The sequence below is a fragment of the Lygodium microphyllum genome, unplaced genomic scaffold (assembly GCF_053477565.2).
Source record: "Lygodium microphyllum isolate KBCC unplaced genomic scaffold, Lygodium_microphyllum_v1.1.10 scaffold_57, whole genome shotgun sequence".
Taxonomy (NCBI): Eukaryota; Viridiplantae; Streptophyta; class Polypodiopsida; order Schizaeales; family Lygodiaceae; genus Lygodium; species Lygodium microphyllum.
The window spans coordinates 193283-200702 of NW_028229540.1; positions in this window are offsets into that span (position 1 = coordinate 193283).

Consider the following 7420-nt stretch of genomic DNA (forward strand, 5'->3'; position numbering starts at 1 on the left):
AGCACATAGGTGTCATGCCTTCGGAGTATAATCATCGTCTCCCATCCTACCTCTCTTCTCCAAGGTTTCAAAGTATCCTTATTTAGAGCGCAACATTTGAAAAGAAATTGAAATGTTTGAGGGAAACATTTAAAAAGAAACTAGAAATTTCAAGGGACAAATGATCTAAAAGAAGCAAAGGATCTACCTAGCAATGTCAACTATGCTTTGGATATCTCAATTTGAAAAGGCAAGCACTAGGAACATCTGGAAGGAAAGGTTAATGAAAACATGTGTGTGTGTGTGTGTGTGTGATCACCATGTGCATCCTCCTCCACCATCCAAAAACTAGCTTGAGTGTGAGCTCTAATGGTGAAACACGATACTTCCTTTTTAGGAGGTGCACTTTATAAGTTCTTGGATTTAAAGACTATCATTAACCTTTCAATTTTGTAAAGCTTTGGAAGTGCTCTAAGCATGTCGTGTATGATGCGATTTAGACTTGGGATATCCTTCAATTATATTATATGACAAAATTGTTGGATCTAGATTCATTGAATGTACTTTTCACTCAGAGCAAGAGCAAAGTTCTCTAGATTACAAGATTAGCATCTCTACTTCAATGATAATACATTCTAACTTCCCATAAGCCAAAAAAGTGTAGGTTTGAGTTTACTCTTCAATATGTCACTTAAACCCCTCTACTCTCCTTCTAGGGTGTTAAGATTGTGCTCTTGAAACTTAGAGACTTAAGTCGCCTTACACCCCTCAAATAAGTAAAGTTGTTAATATTATATAAGTTAGTCCCTCATGGTAGGAGTTAATGGTTATAAGATCATTATCAATAAATTGTAAGGGCCATGGTTACAATATTTTGCTCTTGTTGTATGGTGTGTTGCGTTAGAAACCAAATTGACATATTGTTGTAGACCAAAAAACAATGCTAAAAAGTAAATAGCTTTTCTTACATCTGAAAAATGCATACAAAAATCCAAAAACTTGACATTGAAATAGTTAGATAGGTTGAGTGGCATTTTTGGAAGCATCGATTTCATGGACAATTCTTGATATGCAGGTCTCCAACTCAATGTGTCATAATATAAATGTTTATAGCCCTCAAAACATATGGTGGACGCAGAGTCCGTTGGAGGTTATTGTTTTACCCTAGCTTTGTGAGGATCTATGTGTGGTACTACAATTAGGTAGTCAACTATCTAAACCTTCAATTGGTAAATTATTCTAGATGTTAAACCTAGCGCAACGCAAAGAAAAAGAAGGCATGATAAAATACAAGAAAAATCTAAAAATGCGAACACAACAAAAGAAATGGTGAAGAAGTGTAAGGATAACCCCCAGAAATCCAAGGCAAGTGCAAAAGGCGGAAGGCATATGTTTAAATGCAAGGTGTCCCTGAAATTTTGTATAAGAGCGCCATGCTCCCTCTTGTGCAAATTGTAAAATCTAAACGGGCGTAAGTGAAGGGATAGGGTGGAATAGAAGGGAATAGGAAAAGAGGACCTTGGCAAGATGCTCGGTTATGTAAAAAGGGAATGGGTGCCCAAAAGTTTTAGGGCTTGTATATAAACCTAATAAGTGAAGGAGAAGCTCATTCTTTGGTGTGGGGCAAAAGTGGACTCGTCTTCTTCTCTTCCTCTCTTTTCTTTGCTTGCTTGTGTGTGCTTGAGAGAGGGAGAGTGAGAGAGTGAGGGAGTGAGGGAGTGAGTGTGTGAGGGCGAGGGATCTTGGAGGTGAAGCTCTCCATCTTCTCCTCTCTTCTTTTTCTCTTCTCTTCTCTTGTCTTGTCTCATGCATGGCTATAGAGGATGGAGCTTGGAGGTGGAGGTGGAGGCTTGAGGATGCTTGAGCTTGCATCATGAATCATGGAGCTACCAGTGTGCTTGAGGGAGGAGGTAACTCATTCAGGCATTGAGATAAGCTCACTACACCCGGGTAGGATCGAAGGTGTGTCGGCTTGGCGAGAGATAGCCATAGGTACTCGCTTGAAGGGATAAGCGGCCAGTGGGTCTTGGCGGTTAAGGGGTGAGCCCCCTCTACATTTTGGTTCCATTACTGGGACCAATGGATTCAAGCTTGAGCGCTTGCGTGCCTCAACTCAAGCATTGAAATAAAGGTTCATCCCCGTACCGAAGCTTGAGATAGATAGGAGGTTTTGGGTTTTTAATCCTTGCAACAAGTAAGTATTTTTTGTTTTGATGATTAGGGAAGTAGGAGAAATCATTACAATACTTTACTTTTTGATTCTTGTTGCATTTAGAGTAGGTAGGATTGAGAAATCAAAGTGGGAAAGCTTTAGGATTGCTGCTATAAAATAGGCCCAAACAGGGCACAAATCAAGAAAAAAGGGAAAAAAAGAGTGCTTGAATGGATTTGTGTCTCTAAGAGAGTGATTGGAGAGGTCAAGTGTCAAGATTGTGGGAGAGAAGGAAGGAGTCTCACTTGAAGCTTTCTTGCTTGCACAATGGGGGAATACACACAAGGGTGGAGGCCAAAAAAATAGTTTTCCTCTTCTTAGTTGTGTAAGTAAAAAAGAACTCTCATACAAAGAAATAGAAGAACCCTATATATGGGTCTCAAACCAAACTCAACTAACTAAGGTGGCATACTAACTGAGCCACGAACTAGAGTAGATAAGGATAGCTATCATGTAGCTATTATTCATAGGCGGTGTACCAACCGCGTCTGCAACTAACAGGTCGGTGACATAAATACACAACGGTCACCCTGGCGTATCACGAGTGGAGCTCGATATCTCAACACTCCCCCTCGAGCTCAATCCCAATTCCTGCACACCAAGCAGGTCTCTGAACTTGCGCAGCTTCTCTGCGCCCAATGCCTTCGTGAATATGTCAGCTACCTGATCCTCTGTGCTGACATAAACTAGATCAATAAGACCTAGTAAAACCCTCTCTCGCACATAGTGATAATGCACCTCAATGTGCTTTGTTCTAGCATGATAGACTGGGTTATTTGCCAAGTGTATACTACTCATGTTGTCACAATAAATGACAACTGGCCCATCTGTAGACTGATGCATATCATAAAGTAGCTTATGCAACCAAGCTACCTCACATGCAGCCATTGCTGCACCCCTGTACTCAGTCTCTATGCTCGACAAGGCAACTGTAGGCTGTTTCTTGCTGCTCCAAGTGACTGCAGCACTCCCAAAAGAGAACACATATCCACTGGTAGATCGTCTATCAGAAATACTACCAGCCCAATCAACATCAGTGTATCCATGCAACTGTATCTGAACCCTAGTCTCATAAAATAGTCCATACTGCAATGTGGACTTCACATACCTGAGTATGCGTCTAGCCGCATCCAAATGTGGTTTCCTTGAAGCCTGCATAAACTGACTTACCAATCCAACAGCATAGCTCAAATCTGGCCTGGTAATAGTCATATAAATCAAACTTCCTACTATGCGTCTGTACATAGTAGGGTCTTTTAGAAGCTCACCTGCATCTGTGCTCAGCTTCACATTCTGCTCCAAAGGAACTGAAATAGGCTTACAGCCTGTCATCCCATATTTGGACAGCATGTCCAATCCATACTGCCTCTGCAAGAGCTGTATCCCACTTGGTGATCTAATCACCTCAATGCCCAAGAAATAACGCAGCTCTCCCAAATCCTTCATCTCAAACTTCTGCTTCAGTAGCATTTTCACATGATGGATATCTTCATCACTGTCACCTGTCATAATCAAATCATCAACATAAATGACAAGTAGCATAATACATTTCTCTGTTTTTCTCACATAAAGTGAGAAATCTGCCTTGGAAATCTGAAAGCCAATAGTGACAAGATACTATCCTATCTTGTAAGACCATGCTCTAGGTGCTTGCTTCAAGCCATACAAGGCTTTCTTCAACATGCAAACAAACTCAGGATGAACAGTATGCACATAACCTGGTGGCTGCTCCATATAGACCTCTTCTTGCAAATCACCATGCAAGAAGGCATTCTTTACATCCATCTGATGTAAAGACCATCCCTTTGATGCAGCCATAGCAATGACTGCTCTTACGGTTGCCATCCTTGCAACCGGACTGAAAGTTTCTTCATAGTCAATGCCATATGTTTGTGCATACCCCTTGACTACTAATCTTGCCTTGTATCTATTCACAGAACCATCTGCATTGTGCTTCACCTTATAAACCCACTTACAACCAATTGCATTCTTACCTTTAGGCAAAGGTACTAACTCCCATGTAGCATTTGCTTCCAAGGCATCCATTTCTTCATCCATGGCTTTCTCCCATTTTTCTTTTCCCATGGCTTGCTCAAAAGAAGTGGGTTCTGGTTCCTGTATCACTTTGACCATATATGCATAGTGAATGGCTATAAATCCATCATATTTCAGCCTATCCACATGATACCTAGCTCTGGTAGACCTGCGCAAAGTAGGTTCACTCCCAGGTGCTCTCAAAACATCCCTGGTCTTCCTTACTCCAGGTGTAACAATAGAAGGAATACCTAACTCATCATCAATGCTCTGTTCTGAGCCACTGGATTCACCATCCACATAAGAGTGACCTGCATTCACATCAAACATGGGCTGATCAACCTTCTCTTTTCCTTTTCGTGATACATGCATACCACTATCTACATTGCTTTGAGAAGATTCTCCTGATCTCAATCTGCCTGTCCATGGCGAAGAATGTGAACCACTGCTAGAGGACGCTCCAGGTCCACTAATATTTTGTGACTGCTGCTGTGAATTCTGTGCAGCATTACCATTTTGTGCATCTACATCATCAATCACATTTACTGGTTTATACCAGCTACTCATCTCATCAAAAACAACATCTCTACTCACTGTAAACTTACGAGTAGAAGGGTTATAGCATCTATACCCTTTTTGCTGCAAAGAGTAACCAATAAAGATGCACTTCTCAGCTTTTGGATCCAACTTGGATCTCAACTCATCTGGCACATGTACATAGGCAATGCAACCAAAAATTTTCAAATGAGAAATATCTGGTTTCCTACCAGTATACCTCTCCTCTGGAGTCATTCCATGTATTACTGCAGTGGGAGTCATGTTCATTATGTAGACTGCTGTAGCAACTGCTTCAGCCCAATAAAAATCTGGCAAGTCTTTTTCATTGAGCATGGCACGAGATACCTCTCCAATATGCCTGTTTTTCCTTTCTGCAATTCCATTTTGTTGTGGGGTATGACTGCATGAATATTGCTGCTTTATACCATGCTCCTGCATGAACCTTGCAAACTCATTTGAGAGGTACTCTCCCCCTCCATCTGACCTTAGGCATTTTATTTGCAGGCCTGTTTCTTTTTCAACCATAGCTTTAAGAGTTTTAAAATGCCCAAAAACTTCACTTTTCTTTTTCATAAAATACACCCAAACTTTTCTGCTATAGTCATCAATAAAAGTAACAAAATAATGACAGCCTCCAAGAGATGCAGCTTTAGTAGTCCACACATCAGAGTGGATTAATTCCAATGGCTTCTTACTCTCTTGAACATGTCTAGGAAATGGTTTCCTTGCCTGTTTTCCAAACTGACAGGCTTCACATACCTTATGCATTTCTGCAACCTTGAATCTAGGCAATCCTGCAACAATATTTTGGGCCTACATTGATTTAAGTCGCTGTACATTAACATGACCAATGCGTTTATGCCAGATATCAATATCTGCAACTACACTGGTCCCATGTGCAAACATTGCTCCAATCAATTCAGACATGTCTGCATCCAACGTAAACATTATGCCCTTCTTCTTTCCTTTTGCTATCAAGCGACCTTTATTTTTCATATCCTCAACAAAGCATCCATGAGGATTAAATCTGACCTGCAAGCCCTGTTCAACCATTTGACCAACAGAAACCAGATTCTTGGTGATATTCGGGACATGAAATACATCGGACAGGTATTTCTTTTTCCCATCCTGCATAGACAAAGGAATTTTTCCAATCTGCACAATCGGATGTGCAGTATCATCACCAGTCTCCACAAATCCTGGTTTTTCCATTTTCTTTGCATCCTCCTTCCATTCTGCATGACCTATCATGTGGTTTGATGCACCTGAGTCAACATACCACACATCGTTGCTTTCTTCTGCACTTGTCACAGAATTGTTCATGTGCTGCACCATAAACAAATGCTCATTTCTGTCATCACCCTGTCTACTAGAAGATGCATAATTTCCTTGTTGCAGTTTTCCATTCATGATGTCATTCTGCTTTTTATAGCAGTCTTTAGCCATATGACCCATTTTACCACAATAGTAGCATTCAACATTACTGTTTGCATTTTGGCCTCTTTGCCATCCACCACGACCTCTTTGGCTCCCCCTGCCTCTAGAATTACCACGTCCTCCTCCATAGGACTGGTTTTCTTGAGTTTGCTGTATATTCTGATTTCTTCCACGGCCTCCAAATCGGCCTCCTCTACCTCTGCCTCTACCTCTTCCAGCATTTGAGTAGAAGACAGTTTCTTTTGAAGTTCCTCCTGAAGAAGATGCACCACCATTTCTCTGCTCCTCAGAAATTAGAAGAGCAATCAACTCCTCAAAATCAGGAAATCTTTCACGAACTGAAATGGATGTCCGAAACTGTGCATAATCCTTTCCTAGACCATTCAAGGTCACAGAAACTAAATCATCATCTTCCACTGGCGACCCAATGGAAGCAAGTGCATCTACAATCTTCTTTACCTTCATGTGGTAGTCATTGATGCTCATATTTTCTCTTTGCACATTGTGCAACTCTTGCTTGAGCTGCATTTTCCTGGCTTGCGTATTTGTGCTATACATCTTTGACAGAGTATCCCATACCTCCTTTGGCGTACTTGCATCCTGAATATGCACAATCATAGAGTCTGAAATGCTGATAGACAGCCAGTACATAACTTTCCTGGCTCTCTCATGCCATGCTTTGAATGCCTGCATTTGCTGTTGATTGGGAACATCAGGAAGAACTGGTTCTTCTTCATTTCCTGCAACAAATTCCCAATATCCTTTTCCCATAAGGAAATTCGTCATTCTAAACTTCCATGCCTGGAAGTTGTTCTTGTCAAGCTTTTCAGTTACAATCTGTGAAAGAGAATCAGACGCCATTACAGAACACTGCGAAAAATTCTGTCACTGCAAAAACTCAGCTTCACCCTCACAAGGGCAAATTTGCAAAACTGGCGAAAGTGGTATTTGACCACACAGTCACTTCCTAGTGACGATTTTGCATAAACAGGAACCAAGGATGATTCTGAAACTCCCAATGTCTCTGCGCACAAGCATACGATGCAATTTCTACAATAACTTTTCACCGACCTGTAGAATAGTGGCTGCACAGCATAAAACTGAGCCTTTTCCTGAGTGCGCGCAGAAAACTTCCGTCTGCAAAACAGGCCCCGAAATGGCCTCAAATAAAAAAAACAAGGTCACCAAGGGTTGAAGCCC